Source organism: Falco peregrinus, chromosome 3 (genome assembly GCF_023634155.1).
Source record: "Falco peregrinus isolate bFalPer1 chromosome 3, bFalPer1.pri, whole genome shotgun sequence".
NCBI classification, from domain to species: Eukaryota; Metazoa; Chordata; class Aves; order Falconiformes; family Falconidae; genus Falco; species Falco peregrinus.
The window spans coordinates 103,581,237-103,597,691 of record NC_073723.1 but is presented as its reverse complement, the minus strand read 5'-3'; the positions used below and the strand labels follow the sequence as shown (position 1 = coordinate 103,597,691).

The window sequence follows — 16,455 nt, the reverse complement described above, 5'->3', positions numbered from 1 at the left end:
CACGGGCAGGGTGCTCATTCCTTTGCTGGGAAAGCATCACGACTAGGTGCCTCTGAAGCACCCGCACACTAATGCAGGCAGCCAGGGAGCACAGGGGAAGAATTTGAAGGTCTGCGCACAGTTGCACAGAAGAAACTGGTGCTATGAGGGCAATCCAACACTGGAACGGGATCCCAGCAGAGGTCATTTCCATCCCTGGGGATATTCAAAACCCAACACAGTCCTGAATAACTGGCTCTAGCTGATGCTGCTTTGAGCAGTGGGGGTTAAAGCAGATGAACTTTGGAGGTCCCTTCCTACCTGAACTGCCCTGTGATTTTGTGAACAGCCTCTTTTTAACTGCTGCTGTAAGTTACAAAGTACCGAAGGTTTACGCTTGTACCATGGTAGCAAGAGGAAGCCATGAGACATTTTAGTAATTAATGTTTTAAGATTTTCTTTGTGAAATGAAACACTTCGACAGAGAACTGGTTATTGTGTAGTAATTTCAAGCAACAGACACAAAAGATAGATTAGGGTAACCACAAGATGTTTTCCGTCAAGTCCAGCTAGAGTTGAGTCAGTGAATCCACTCGACAGCGCTCAGCCATTTCCAGTTGGAGACGTGCTGGAACCTGACATTGCTGCCTAGGACCAAAGCAATTCCCACTTCTCACCATGACACTGTATTTTACAACGCACGCAATTATTTTAGTAGTAAAGCTTACACATGCAATTGACCATACGTTTGGTAGCATTACAGCTAACGCTCTGGACGGAAAGGTTCAGGAGGTCCAGGTTACTCTTGTACTTGCTACATTCCAGTAGAACCTGGACTCACAGATACTAGTCCCTGACAGGCACTGTGGAAACAGGAAGAGGGGAGGAGAGCACCAGCCCATGAGGCGTACACAGTGCAGAAAAGATGGGGTGCAACCAATATATGGATTTAAAAATGGAAAATGAGACCAGGAGGATATGGAAACAATAAACCAGACACAGCTTAGCAAGAAAGCAGACTCTTTGCCCAGTTTGGGGGAATTGGCTTCTGAGTTTGTCCACACTGAAGACTAATATGGCTCCCTACATACTCATTATAATGGAATCATCTAGATTGGAAAAGACTTTTAAGACCATCGAGCCCAACAGTTAACCCAGCACTGCCAAGGCCACCACCAAACCCTGTCCCCAAGCACCACATCTACGCATCGCTGAAACACCCCCAGTGCCGGTGCCCCCTCCCCGGGCAGCCTGTGCCGGTGCCTGACCACCCTTCCAGGGAAGAAATGTCCCCTCACCCCCACCCTAACCCTGCCCTGGCGCAGCTCGAGGCCATTCCCTCTGCTCCTGTCGCTCCTTCCCCGGGAGCAGAGACCGACCCCCTGCCCACAGCCCCCTGTCAGGCAGCTGTAGGGAGCCATCAGGGCCCCCCCGAGCCCCCTCCTCTCCAGGCTGCCTCCCCCCTCAGCCTGTGCCCCAGCCCCTTCCCCAGCCCCTGCCCGGCTCTGGACACGCTCCAGCCCCTCAGCGTCCCTCTGGCAGCGAGGGGCCCAGAGCTGAGCCCAGGGCTCCAGGGGCGGCCCCGACAGGGCCCACCGGGCACCGCCGCACCCAGCGCTGCTGCCTCTCGCCCCCGGGTTGACACACTGAGACCTGACACTGGCACCGCTACACGGCCTGATGCTTCCCCATGCAGACAGAGCACTCAGAACTGCAAAGGCTGTATTACGCTACCTCTGGCAACCATGTCATGTCTATGTCAAATCCCCTTGCTAAGGGAACCATTCAACGTGTGCCCAAGCGGAACCGAAGAACACAGCAAGGCATGTGCAGTGAGGCTGACAGGGACTACAACTTGGACACAAAATAAGGAAGAGGTCAACCACGCTATACAGATCCAAGACTTTCTAACTCAGTGCGCCAATCTCTGCTAAAGAATCATTATACGAAGATACAGACAGTATTTCTCTCACATTTTGCTTCAGATTTTTGTTTCAAGTTTTCTAAGCATATTAGTGCCCCACCAAGCACAACAGGGGGCTGAACTCTCCCTGTTGCTTTGGTACTTCTATGTCGTGAAAGTGTTTCATGAGGAATGAAAGTGAGATGAAGTAACTGGTTAAACCAGAAGCATCAAAGCATTCTTCTGCAAGCTTTCTGAAGTAAAGGAATCACTGCTGAAAGTAATTTTGAAGAGTCTAGATTTTAAAAATCATGAAGATATGTAAATACATCTTGTTTGCTACATGTTGCCAGCTTCAATCTCAAAATGTTCAAGAAAAAACCCAAACCCATGAACAAATGACAATTAGAACAGAGTAGAACTGCTATAATCTCCAAAAGGACACACTGCAAAGTACAGAGAGTCCAGGTTGATTTCACTCAGGGTATTTTCTGTGTAACCCCAAGAAGATGAATTTCACATATTTCTGTATTTATTATCAGTAAACTTTAATATCCCTAATGTGTTAAGCCACCATCATTCCCGCTTAGAAAAGACGATAGTCCAAGAAGTTGGAAAGACGCTAGAATTTTCAACAGTCCTTCCTTCTGGGCTTTTCCTCCTCAGCTACAGGGGCAGGGGTGCACCTCACCTGCCTGCCTAGCCGGGATGTGCCACCTCGGAGGGAAAGGCAGGCTGCTCGGGGCGCAGGACAGCTGGGACAGGCATTTCCAGAGAGCCTGGAGGACGCTGCGCTGGCTGGTGCAGCAGGGAGCCCTGGAAGAGCCCTGGCGTAAGGGAGGCCGCACAACTCGGCATGTGACACTGGACACTGTTTGCATACTCTGACTGCGTGTTTGCCTTAATAGTTTCATTAATTTAGTGGAGGGGAAAAGGGATGGTTTTCTTCTCTGAACATCCCTCATTGCATTTATGCCACACTATGTAATTAGCTGAAACAATTCAATTTGTTAAATGAACAAATCAAATTAACTTGACTCAACGCTAATTATTCTGACATGCATCCATCGCTGTTTGTCTCCACTAGACAGATTGAGAGTTATCCGACGTTACACACTTGTCAGAGCAGTACAGTGAAAGTATTAACACTGCAACATCTTTATGAAATCAGAGATTTGGTCCAACTAATCACCTGAAGGCACAGGATCTTTACCTGTCTCCCCACAGCACAAACCAACCTATTTCTGCACTTCCACAAGCTTTCAGCGCCCATTTAGCTTTGTGCTCTGCCCCTGTTTCTGCGAAGCTACCTGCACGCCCAGCCACCCGGCGGATGGATGCGGCCACGCCAGCCGCAGGGCAGGCAGGGGTGGCACCACATGCTGCTGCATGCCCACAGCATTCCCGCGTTCCGAGCAACCTGGCGAGCTTCAAGATGTCACAAATGTCCTAAAACATAGTGTGCTTTCACAGTGCATTTCACTATAGAGAACTGTCTGTTGTTCCCAGCAACAGAAAACTAGCAGAGCCTGCCAGGTTTAGGCAGATCCTACAAGGATGAGGCAGAAAAGTTTTTCTCCACAGAACTATTATTACATAAGGTAGGAACCAGAGCACTGTGCTCAAGCCACGTTTTATTTATTTAGGTGTATTAACCCTCACCTGGTTACAAGAAAACCACACGTTTATCTCAGCTGTGCTTTCCTCCCCTGTAGTTATTTGCCGAACACCGGCACAGAGGCGCAGAGAGGCACCGGGTGGGCGAGGGGCTGCAGGGAATGGGCTCAGCTCAGGAGCAGCACTTCCCAGGGCCCGAGGTCAGGAGCTTGCGTGTGGAGATGTGTTTGATCCAGTTCCCGTTAACTGCAACCATGGACAAGTACACAGCCTCAAGAGCCTAAAATTAAAACATGTTTGGTCTGCACTCGCTTAGCCAGGGACTGGACCCTGCTAACAAGGTAACTTTGGCCACAACCAGCAGCCACAATATGGAGATGTTTCTTATCCTTCCCTGGGTCATACACAGGCTTAATTTTAGGAGCCGTAACGATTAATCCTTTTAGCATCCTGTCTAAGAGGCTCAGATAAGGTACTAAACTTTATGATATTAGTTGCCAGTCTGACACATTTCCTTCCCTGCCCTTACACTGCTGTATTTTGGAATAACCAACCATCAAACCCCAGTTTTTTATATACCTGCGCCAATCAAGATTGCGCGCCCACAGCTGGCCCAAGGTACAACGTGAACGGCACCACCAAACGCAAAAGTGACAGACTGTGTAGTATGTTAAAGCAGCATTATTTACTCCTCTCACCCAGGAAATTAAACAGATTGTCTCATGTCTGTTGCCAAAATTCTGGAAGAGTGAAAACCCAAATGAGTTATGGTGTCTTTCAAATCCCAGAATTAACATTCAGGTGTTCTGGTGGATCTACAGATCACTGCAGGGGGAAAAGCAGTTTTTAGCATGAGCTCTGCTCCCTCACTGACACTGATAGCAGTATCTTTTATTTCTGATCTATCCTACTGATTTCTCCAATTCTATACTTAGCAGCTTCCCACCCAGATGATTAACATGCTTCATTTAGTACAAAACATAGCAACTGGATTTGACTGGAAATAAGAGGGTTCGGCTGCGTGATGCTACTCTTGGCCCAGTTTCACACTCAGATGTTTATGATGATTTGCTGCGGCACTTTTCTTAATAAATGGATGGGTGTACCTGCCTTGTGTCTCTTTCAGGGCCACTCACAGGTTGGTATGAATGGTTGTTAAATATACATGTTCAAATACAACAAGAGGAAATGGCCTCAAGTTGTGCCAGGGGAAGTTTAGGTTGGGTATTAGGAAAAAATTTCCTTACCACAAGGGTTGTCAAGCATTGGCACAGGCTGCCCAGGGATGAGGGGAGTCACCATCCCTGGGGGTATTTAGGAGACAGCCCTTTGGGAAATGGTTTAGTGGTGGACTTGGCAGTGCTAGGTTTATGGTTGGACTCAACGGTCTTAAAGATCTTTTCCAATCTAAATGATTCTATGAATAAATGCTTCTTTTCAAGTGCTCGCAGGTTTTAGAAACAGATCGAGGCTTTTTAACTTCTGCATTAAATCCTTTGCAGAGAAGATAAATTGTATACAGATGCATCTTGCTCTTTTTTTTAGCTTTAATTAGTTAACACTGGGGTTTATGCATCTTCATTGCTTTCTTGCAGATGATGTTCTTGCTTTTGTGTGTTTCATACGTCAGTTGTGCATTGACCTCAAAAATATTCCCATCTCTGTTTAAACACAAGTCTACCTTTGAATTCAACATAATTTTAGTTAATTATTAACATCATTGCATAGAACACCTTTTAATTTTAGACTCTTAAGACTGTCTACTTAATCCATGGTTGCAGTTAACAGAGCTGGATCAAACAAAGCTCCGTGTACAACCTCATCACCTCAGGCTCCAGTTAAAGCACAGCTCCTCGTCTGAAGTCTGTCGTCTCAGCCCCCCACTCGGTGAGTATCTGGTGTCTCTGTCCAAATATTCACGAAATATGAACTGACGATGCAAGCATATTTTACACATATATGAGGGTTGACACAGCTAAACAAAACACTGATTGAACACTGTGCTCTGTTTTTTTACAGAAAGTAATAATAATTCTGTGGAGAAAAACTTTTCTGCCTGATCTTTGCAGGTTCTACTAGTTTTTTATTGCTTAGGACACAGTCATTTCTTGTCACTGAAATACACTGTCAAAGCACTCCAAATTTTAAGACACTGTGAACTTTTCAAATTCAGCCCTTTCAGCAGGGTGTCTAATCAGCACAGAAACAAAATGGGCAAGACAGGGATGGCACAGAGCTGTTCCAACCCCACCCCACGGTAACACGGCTCACAGCTTGCTCTTGCTATTGCATCAAGCTCCCTGCAACGCAGAGAAGAGGGAAGAGAAGTGGGGATTGATGAGGCAAAGGGACTGCAGTCCTGCTGCTCGCATTTCTCTGACCGCTATGAATGCAGAGGAGCACAGGCAGAACAGAACACAGGCTAGAGAAAAGACAGTGAGAAGAGTGGAAGAGGAATACCACATACGATTCAAGCATAGGTCAGATGGAAAAGAAACAGAGAAAGTAAAACAAAACCAAAAGGTGATTATGGTAAGTCTTCATTTTGATGTCAAAACATTACAATACACAAATGGTTTCTACTGTCCTGTGGAGGTAGACACACTTTCTGATTTCAGACACATTATTTCAGCAGCCTAAGATTAGAATGATCAGTTTGTATTTAGTCAGTGAGAAGCAAACTCTCAGCTTACATGTTCAGAAACTTGATTTTGGGGAAGTCATTTTCCAGTTGTCGCCTCTATGGCTTGGTCTGCTTTCTTAATTCTCATTCCTATATACAGCATAAAGATCCCATGGAGAACTTGTTCCAATAGCCTCAGCTTTTAATTCAAGCCCAGGTGCAGGCAACTTTTATTATGGACACTACAAAAAGGACTGTAGTAGACCAAGTGATCTAGTTCTGCAGCAGGAATCATTCAGCTTCAGGGGCACAAAAGCTACCACCGAAACAGTTCCCATTACATCTGTAGCCAGTAGGATCAAAAGAAGAGGCAGGCATTGTCAGAGGGGAAGAGAAAGCAGAAACGCGGCAGAAAAGAAGATAACTTGAAGCCTTGGGAAGACACTTGACATTTGACATATCTGCCACTGGGGTCCTACTCAAGCAGCCCATTCACCCCAGTGCTCTGCTCTGCTGAACGACAACTCGCTATGGAAACGATCCCATCTGCCTGACAGCCACAGACCCCGGGACCTCCCACCTGCTCTCCTGTGCCAGCACTCTGGTGCGCTGGTAAGGCAGCATGTGTGCTCACTCTCAGCACCTGCTCCCGTCTCTGCATTGCGTGTTTGGAAGCACGCTGCTAAAACGCTGGGTCTTGACTCCCTATCCAGGAGCACTAGGTCTGCACTGACTCATGTCAAAGCTGGGAAGAAGTCAGGACTGGAAGAAGGTTCCCAGATGCAAATGTGCTTAGTAGAACAATGAAATGCCACCAAACGGTAAGCCCTTCCCTCCTCCAGAACATGGCTGAAAGAGCAGGGAACCTTTGAACACACTTTTAAAAAAGGGAGGAAGGATGAAAGGAGTAGGCAGACTCTCAAGAAAATCCTGTGCTCTTTGGGGAGCTGGAAGGGAATTCAAACAGCTTCAGGCAGACAAGGCCTGCCAGATCCCAGTCCACAAGGAAAAGAAGAAGCTGGAGCTGCCAAGGGAGCTCTGCCACTTGCCCCAACTCATCCACATGTTGACCCTGTCTTATGTCCTTGACTTGACTGAAGCTTTCCTAGTTTTCCTATCCCCTCCATACCATCTCTTTTTATCCTCTACACTGTACCAACCCCTCTCCCCTTTGCCTCCCTCTCACACTTCTTTCCCATCAATCATTCTCGAGCAACTTGTGAAAACACGAGTATTTTCTACATCTTCTGCTGTGCACAGATTAAACCTCCTCCTGCTCCAAGAAAAAGCGGCAACAAATGAAGACTTGAGTTAGATGCTGTCCAACCACTCAGCAGCTGATGAAGTCAAAGCCAACACCCACGGAACACACGGCAGGTACAAGTTCTACTAAACACCAGTTTAAGGAAGCCAGCTGAGAAGCAGGGCAGCCAGGCAGAAGCCCCTGCAGCTTGGCAGGTTGTGCCTACACCAGTCCAGCCACCTGTGCTAGGCACATACCCCTAACAGCAGCACTGCCCTTCGAGGAAATGGACCCCATGTACTAGGCGAGTAAAATTTCATGCAGTTGAAACCACTGGTACACTAGTAAATCATTATTTCAACCTTGAGACCCGCAGGCTCATATGCTGCACGTGTGCACTAGCTGAACCTTGTCAACGTCAAAACCCCTGGGTGAGACCCCCCCCCCCGCCTGCAGAGCTCACTGCTGGTTCTGCCTTGTTTGTCCCAGTAACCCCCCCTGTGCCCATAGGGACACATGCACATTTCAGTACGACATACATAAGGCTGCAGTTCCAGAACCCTTGGATGAAGTGACCTTCAATGAGAGTGGAGTTTTAACTCTGTAGGATGATGCCACTCATGGAGCGCTGGGATAATGACAAACGACAAATAACCGCTGCTGCCGCAATGAGCACTGCCCCTCCTTCCCGCTGTGGGCATATTTCAAGAGCCCTGTCCTCCCGTCGTGGTTTTAAATGAGGAGGCGCTCCAGATCTCACCCTGTACACCAGTTCCATTTCCACAATGAACCAGCAGGGCTGCCCGGTGCAGGAAGCTCCCAGAGACCTTCATCTCCGTTCTGTGCAGTCTGTACCCGGGAACATCCCCATTTTGCAGCTTTCAGGTGTGGCGAGCTGGAAACACTGCAGCAGCTTGAAGTAAATTAAAAAAAAATATTTTTTTCTCTGAATTAAATACGAAAATTAATACTATAACAAGGATAGTACCGCTCATGTATTTTTATTAATTTTAACACAAAATTCCATTTTGAAATGTCAATTTCACGACATTTTCTAGTCTGAATTCCTCCTAGATGGATGCCTGTGGTGGAACGTCAGCCTTCCCAACAAAGCCTGACAGGACAAAGCCAGAACTTCTGGGTGGGAACATTGATGCTTTTGGCTCTTGCAAAGGCAGGAGATGGTTTGATTTTTTCCCTCAGACAGGCAACAGCAGAGGCCTTTTGCAGTTCAGGGTTACAGGTATGTTTCCCCATTCCTGCCTTGCTATAGAAAAGGATGAAAACGACCCATAATAGTCTCAGGCACCTCTGTTAATTCCTCTCACCAGCAACCCAGTTCCCCCTACACTGAACTGTCATTGCTCTGTTCCCTAGAGAAACTTCTGTGTTCACTAAACACGCTTGCTCACTTAAAGGATCATCTGATAAATGTTATCAGAATTCAGTTTTAATGTTTAATAATAAACCAAAAGGATTAGAAAACTTTATATTTTCTCTAATGCAATTATTTCAGATGGCTCACAAGGCTCACAGAGCCAGGGTGTTAGCATTTCTAAGACCTTGTTCTCTATAAATTTGTACTTTCAGTGGACTTACCTGCACAATGCAGTGGGAATGAATGGATTCCACTGTGAAGATGATGGCTTTAAAAATCAAGTAAAATATGACTGATCCAGTTATGTCTAATAGCTTCAACAATCGTGCTGACTCATTCAAAAATCACCTCCCCTTTCAAAAACACTGGAACAGAAACAAGAGGTAGGCTGACAGGCTAATGAATCATGTGTGCAACAGATGAAAACATGTTGCTGACACCTTGTTGGAGAACATTGGTAGACCAGGTGCCACGAACACACGTGCTGACAGAACGCTTCCAGCAAACTGCTTCAGTGACAGAAACATAGGAAGCCCAGTCCTAACAACAGTCCCTCCTGCCCAGAGGTTTTTGACCTAACAAGTTTATATGAACCACTGAACGAGGTGAGTTCTTGGGTCAACGAAGGCAGGTACGAAAACAACATCAAGAAAACAATCCAGGCCTTTGCATGATGCTCAGGGCAGTTATTTATTTAATACTTGCTTTTGTGACGGGGCCAGCAAATGAACAGCTCCTGTTCTCCGCGAGAAATCTCTCTGTTCAGAGCTCCTTCAGCTTCTGCCAGAACCACCGCCCTACCTGCAACAGCAGGAGACACACAGAAACACCGGGATAAAATGCAGCTATGGAGCTCATTTTACAGCGCCACTACTGCTGACAGGGTTTTGTTTCTGAGCAGTTATTTTCATGCTGCAAATGGACATGTTGTTACTCATAAAGCACATATTATTCTGCAAGTGTTATAAACAATAAATCATTCTGCCAGATCCCAGTATCTCTGGCACACGCCAGGCTGCTGGTTTCTTTCCCTACATTGTCATGCTTTAAATCTTATTACCATCAGAAAGACGACCAGGAATTTCAAGCTACTCCAGTTCATTGCCACCCAGCCTTCCCCTCCCATGAGGAGTCCACAGGCTGCACCATCTGCAGTACTCATGAGTTAAGGACAGAAAATTAGGAGGTAATTACCCCAGCCAAGGGCTTTGTTCAGGAGGTGTTTAGACTTCGCTACAGCACGCAGGGCTCGTTCAGGGTTGCCAGTGGAGCAGCTTTTTCACTTGGTTCTGAATTCCCACTGCATTGTCCGTACCGCACAGCACCACATAACTAGCTTGTCTCTACAGAACTATGGAGACATGTGAACAGGCTTTCACATCAGCAAAAGCAGTATAACCACACAAACCAGTTTACACTGCACCTGGATTATGCTGCATACCCATGCAGGACTGTCGCTCCAAGTGCCTGCCCTGACAACTCTGCTCACAACCAGATCTACAAAGGGCAACAAGGGAAAAAAAGAGGGTGACCAACATGGTGCTCTGGGACAGCAGGGCTGAAGAAGTTGCTTCTGTAAGTTCCCCCTTCCCGCTCCACCGCTCCACGATGCCTGCTGCTTCTCCGTTACACCCTTACCCAAGAGGCCAGCACAGCAGCCAGCCCGCACATCGCACAGCTACGGGGCCACGTGTGCTCTCTCACTTCCAGCAACGGAAAGCTGCTCTGATTTTCTCCTGCTGCCAGAAGCTCCGACAGGCTCTCAAAGAAGCTGGAGACTGCCAAGTGCAGGAATGATTTTGCACCTCTCTTTCAGACTACAGTGCCTGACTGCCAAAGGAGGCTCCCTAGAAGGTGCTCCGATGAGGAGTAAGCTGGTCTAACACATCGGGCCATGGCTGCTGGAGCACTGAGTTACCAGCATGGTCAGGGGGGAAAAAAGCTTCATGTTTGGCTACGTGAGAATGGAGAGTCACAGGCACTAATAAAAAGCTAGGCTCCAGCTCAGTGTCAAGCCTGTACTTTGGGAAGTAGGTATGTCCTGTCCACCAAAGGGTCTGGAGCCTGGTCCCTACCAAGACCCTTTCCTCTCCCTCCACAGTGACAGCACTGAAAAGCAGTGCGCCTTAGAAACGCTTCTAATGTGCTCCACAGCTCTGCGATGTTTGTGATACAACAGAACAGCTGAGATTTAGCCACCTCCATTTTACTTAACCTAGGAGCATTACTTCCAAACAAAACTTCATTATTTTATTATTGTAGTCTTGCTAACAATCAGCCTCTACTGTTAACACACAAGAGCCATTAGAAGAAACATGCACAAAAATAACTTTCATTCTCTCTCCTCCTGAAAGTTTTCAATAAATAACATCTCATAAAATATGAATTCATATCCTGTTTGCTTGCTCATCAAGTAAAAAGTAAACATGGATATCAGCATCTAAAAATCTGAATAAAGATCAGTAAATAAGTAGATAACAGATACTTAATGGGGATGCTTGAAAGGAAAGCATGTAATCTGATTTGTACTGCATAATTCTTTTTGTATTATTTATTTTACACTTTAAATGACCTCATTTTATTTAATGCATTCAGTCTCAGTAGCTCACTCTGACACAGAACCATTTAGCTCCAGCTCTGATCAAGCAGCTGCTCTCCAGTTCATTCAGTCCCCTTCCCAACAAGGACATTTGCTCTCCAAACTCAGTCCCATGCAATTACACGCAATAACCATTTGGCTGCTGAATACTTCTGCACCCTGCCAGGAACCTGAGGCCCCCCTCCACGTCAGAAGCCCCATGCAGCTGTGTACCACCGCACTGCACAAGTCCCAGCTTCAGCTGAGTCAGCAGGAGCTGAAGGGGCTTGGGAAGCTGGCTCCTAGGGAGGTCGGTCCTCTGGCTTCGGAGGGGCTGGAGCAGAGGGCACCCCGGGAAGGCTGGCCAGACAGAACTGGGAAGATCCTACTGGTGCTATACAGTCAGTCCAGTTCATAATATGAATTTCTGTCTCTGTAGTCATTACAGGGACGTTTTTGTGGCTGTAAAGGATAGCTTCATGATCTAGAATGACCTAGAAATAATTATGAGGCCAGAGCAAACACAGATGGGTTTACAGAAAGAGAGCACTTAGGTAAACCTCTTGCGGTCAACTAAGAAATGTAAACTGCACCGTTTTCTGATAAAATATGACAGTGAACTAAGATCACATGGTGGATTTATGCTTATAACAACTAATGAACCAAAAAGAAACATGTAATTTCCTGAAACCCTGTGAAGGAAGAGGAGAAGTGAAGGATGAAAGGCTTTGAATAGAGACGAATATAGTACGAAGCAGACACTTCATTATTTTAGAGCCTAATCCAAGCATATGCTGAATCCCTGTGCTTTTCATGTAAGTCAGCAAGTGCCAAGCAGCTTGTAAGAAGCCCTCTGCCTCTCAGAATCAGGACCCTAGTCTGCTATATCACCCAAGAAAACCATTGCCAAGTAAATGCATAACTGGTACTAAGCTCATGCCTAAATATACATAAATATATGTAAATAATCCGCTACAAAATTTTCAGTTCCTCCCCCCCCAAATATGCTACACATATATAAGTATATACCTATGTATACACATACATATATATATATTCCCCCGAACAGGCAGAGAAACGACAGACATAAGATGTGAGACGTGAGACGCTTGTGGGTCTCCAGCCAGAGCCCTCTGTGGCGTGAGGGCCAGGGAACCCCCCAGGGCAGCCACCAGCTCCCACTGGCAGCCACCAGCAGCGAGGAGCTGGAAGCTGGTGCCTGCACAGGGGCACCCCGTGCAATCTGAGACACCCTGGGGTAGTCAAGGATGGCAGATGTGGAACAACAGCTGGATGCCAAACAAGATGTGCCAGTACATCTAAAAGAGCATGGGATGCTCATCTTTGAGCAACAAAAACTTTGGGTGTTTTGAAAATCTCTGCACACGCAGTCTGTGGGGATTTATTTTTAATTTCTTCAAAGCAACAAAAGATCCTCCATATTCATAACTTTTTAAAGTATGGCACTCTCACATCAGAAGTCAGCACTGCGTATCGACTGATTTCTCCATGGAGATAAGGTACTCACTGAAACAGCAGAAGTGCCGTTTAAAAAAAATAAAAATCAATGGATTTCTGCTGTGCTGGGGTGCAAGTAAACCTGAAACGCTCAGTAATTAAAGTTAAGCGCTATTCTGGAAGAAGCTTTCCGTAAGATCCACATTAGGCAGCTATATTTATTACTGAATGCTTCTTGTTTTATCCCAGCTGAACACATTTGTATTATGGAGCATAACTCCTTAACTCCCAGGCTACATGTGATGCCTGCAGATACTGGTTTTGCAGCCTGCGTGTGCACATTTCTGATGTCCATAGCCTGGTCAGGGGTCTGCTCACACAAGGGTCATGACAACCAGCTGGAAATACCTATGTGCATATCTGTAACTACGAATGTGTATCTAAGCTGAAGAACAGAGCATATTATTCCTTATTTTTGGAGGGAAGATACCTTGGTCACATCATGGCATTGTGGCAAACCTTGCCAATGGCAGGGCTGTGGCTCTCCTTTCAGGGCACCACACAGCCCTCCCAAGGCACACACAGGGACCGACAGCCCAAGAGAAGCCAGTGACAGGGTCAAACCCTGCCAGTCGGTGTTACTGCTTCTGCGGCTGGATAAACCTTGTCGTCTAAAAATCAGAAATAGCCTTCACAATCCAGGGCAGGTACAGTGAGGCAGAAGGATTTTAAACAAAACTGCAGTCTCCAGGACCCACAACACAACAACGCTGGTTTCCTCCAAACCCTGGAAAACCTACTATTCATTATATTTATACAAAACCAAAGCCCAGCTATTAAAAAAAAAGAAAAAAAAGAAAAAAGGTAAAGCTACACCGATCCCTTTCTGTAATACATAGGTGAGGATCTCAGGCTTTTGGCCCCTTGCCTCTGTTTCATGTATACTCTGCATTCTCGCTGACCTAAGGCAACTGGGGATTTGTTACAGTGAAAGGAAAATTGGCATCCCTGAACTCACCAGCCCATGACAGTAGAGCAAGCTGCTTTCCGTAACGTACGTACAGGTGTCACACATTAATGAGTAGCCATTTCAGAATGCCTGGGTATCTATTGTGTGTTTGTCACACTGTCCTAAAACACCACAAATACACAGCTAATAAAGATGCCCAGACTGTAGATGCAGTCTTGCAACATGGACAGGCTACTTCCATCTAAATTAAGAAGGCTCGTTCTAATTCTGGATACAGAATGGCGTACAGCATCCTAGCTTTTTTTGCATGTAAATCCGTTAAGATTTTCAGAGTGATGATGATTTTGCACACAGAGACCTGTGCTTCCCCAGCTCCAGCAGACCCACTGGATCCTATGTGGTGCCACCGAATGAGAGGAAGAAGAGAAAGCAAAGAATTAGAAACCACTACAAAGGAGCCTTCCTGAATACCCCATCCAAAATTGTAGGGACAAGACGGGGACAAGAAGAGACAATATGTATCCTCATTTCCCTGCCATCTCACACTCCTAAATACCTCTACTTCCACCAGGAAAAGATAGAGGCAGTGAAAGCCCACTACCCCCAGCCAAGCCATCCCAGACAGACAGCAGGGAGCAGCAGTTTTGTAGATGTTACAGACATTTTCATTCCAAATTCTCCTGCATGTGCCATAGTTGTTGCTGAGCACCTCCCATACGGGCATCCACTCCTACACCCCTGCCAGTGTTTAATGCTTGCTCCCCTCAACCAGATACTGAGTTCTAAAACTAAATCTAAAGAATAAAACACCTTAATCTATTAGCCTCTTTTCCGCTTCTTTCCTAATAATGGAAAGGCAAAGGAGTCACTTGTGATATCTCTCCTTACCTCTCATAATCTGGCAAATATCCTTTTAAGTAGCTTCTTTACTCTCTCTCTCCAAGTTACCCTCCACTAGAGCAAACACACTTTTCTTCTGTTTATGGACCCTTTCACCCCAAGTACATGTCTCACAGTACCAGCACGCCAAGCATCAGTTCTAGCTCGTCATTACCAGGTCCATTTTCCCTTCCACAGTGACAAGCATGATTACATTTATGCGGTACAGCATATATAAATAATCTACCATGTAGTCATATGTTCTAAAAAATTGAGCTGCAATTGTTATCCACCACAGAACTTCATCCCAAATATTTATACCCATCATATCTAAGCTGCAGAGTCAAAAGTTGGCTGAATATGGATTACTGAAGCTGGGTTTTGGAAGCAGTAATTTGTCATTTATGTACCCAAGTCCTCCTTTCAAGGCTATGGTGATCTCATTCCCACAGGCCTTGACTCTGATTTTTGAAACAATGCTGAAATCACCTTTTCGTCTGGTAAACTTTTCTTTGGTCCCTGGTTCAGAAGGTGAGCACCCCCGCCCTCACGCACCGCTCTGCGCCTGGCGCCACACCGGCTCTCCATCCCCGCGCTGCGGTCTGCTGTGCCACAGGGCTGGCAGTCACACAGGGAACACGTGGGCAACACATGAAATTTGCCTGACGTCTTCAATAAGCAATGACTAATAGCTTTTTTAATTAACAAAACAGTGACGAAAATAAATGATATTTAATGTTACATTTCCACTGCCTCCTTATTCATATGTACAAAATATGCCCACATAATTGTATCAGCTAATCAGCTCTGCAGCGATTCAAATGCCTTTTCAAGTGCAGCTGTATGTATGCTAAAACGTAGATTTCTCATATCTGAATGATTGCAAACACACAAATCGGAAGTCTGATGAAGATTTGGCTATTTAATCTAGAGGATATTGCATACTGAGTAACACAATCTAAGTTTTAATATTGTGAATTATTGTTATGGTATCCCTTTACACACCTGCAGTTTCTGCATTAAAAAAACCCCTACACCTGAGTAATCGAAAATAAATCTGGTCAGAGACTGTTATAAAATTCAGAATGTGCAAAAGCTCCCACAAACACAACAAGCAAACCCGTGCAACTGGCACATTACACTTTATTTCCGAGTCATTCTGTCTTATTGGCTTATATTCCTATTGCTCTTAAAACCTTTACCTATGAGTTATTTTATGTCCTAATAAATGTTACTTTAAATCCTCCCATTTCTTTTTGTTTAATTTTGAAAATTTTATTGCTTGCAACTTCCAGTAAGTATCTGCAACAGTTACATTTAACCTTCCATAAGCCCCTCTTTCTCATATAATCATTTACCTTCTACGACAAAGACTGGTATCAAATTTCCTTTTTTATTATTATTATTATTATTTCTTCTTCCTTACTGCTAGATGGCAGGTGTAACCCCTAGCCATACAGTTTACCAAAAAACCTGTCAACACTTTTCAGCTTCCCTCAGCTTCTTTCCCCTCCACCAATTTATCACAATTGATTACACTTGGCAGTTCTAAAAACTTTAAAAATTTGGTCTGCTGAAACTCAACGCCGGTGCAAGATGAGATAAGGACAGTCTAAAACCTTGACAAGAGATAATGCCAAATTTTGAGCACACCTGTCTAGTTATCTTGACCGGTCTTATTTCATCTGCCATTCAATGCCTTGAAGTGTAACTGGGGCATACTACCCACACCACAAAACCAAACGTGCATTCCTTCCTATCCTAGAAAAACATCTTTCCTTCCCTTTCCTAGTCAATGAATAAACAAACATTTCCAAATTTTCCTCC

At 45.5% G+C, this 16,455-nt stretch overlaps 1 protein-coding gene across 2 annotated transcripts in view; it reads right to left on the bottom strand.

Annotated features, from left to right (window-relative positions):
- The window catches only part of KCNG2 (potassium voltage-gated channel modifier subfamily G member 2), a 61,680-nt gene that overhangs the window by 31,057 nt on the left and 14,168 nt on the right, over positions 1-16,455 (bottom strand). The window contains exons 1-2 of one of the 2 annotated variants that reach the window (XM_055800639.1): positions 8,965-13,568; positions 8,126-8,278 (exon numbers count right to left, since the gene is read on the bottom strand). The exons of the other annotated variant lie outside the window; for it this stretch is intronic. The gene's annotated coding sequence lies outside the window, so the exon portion shown is untranslated. Of the gene's footprint in view, positions 1-8,125; positions 8,279-8,964; positions 13,569-16,455 lie in introns of those variants that run through there. 2 annotated transcript variants of the gene reach the window in all.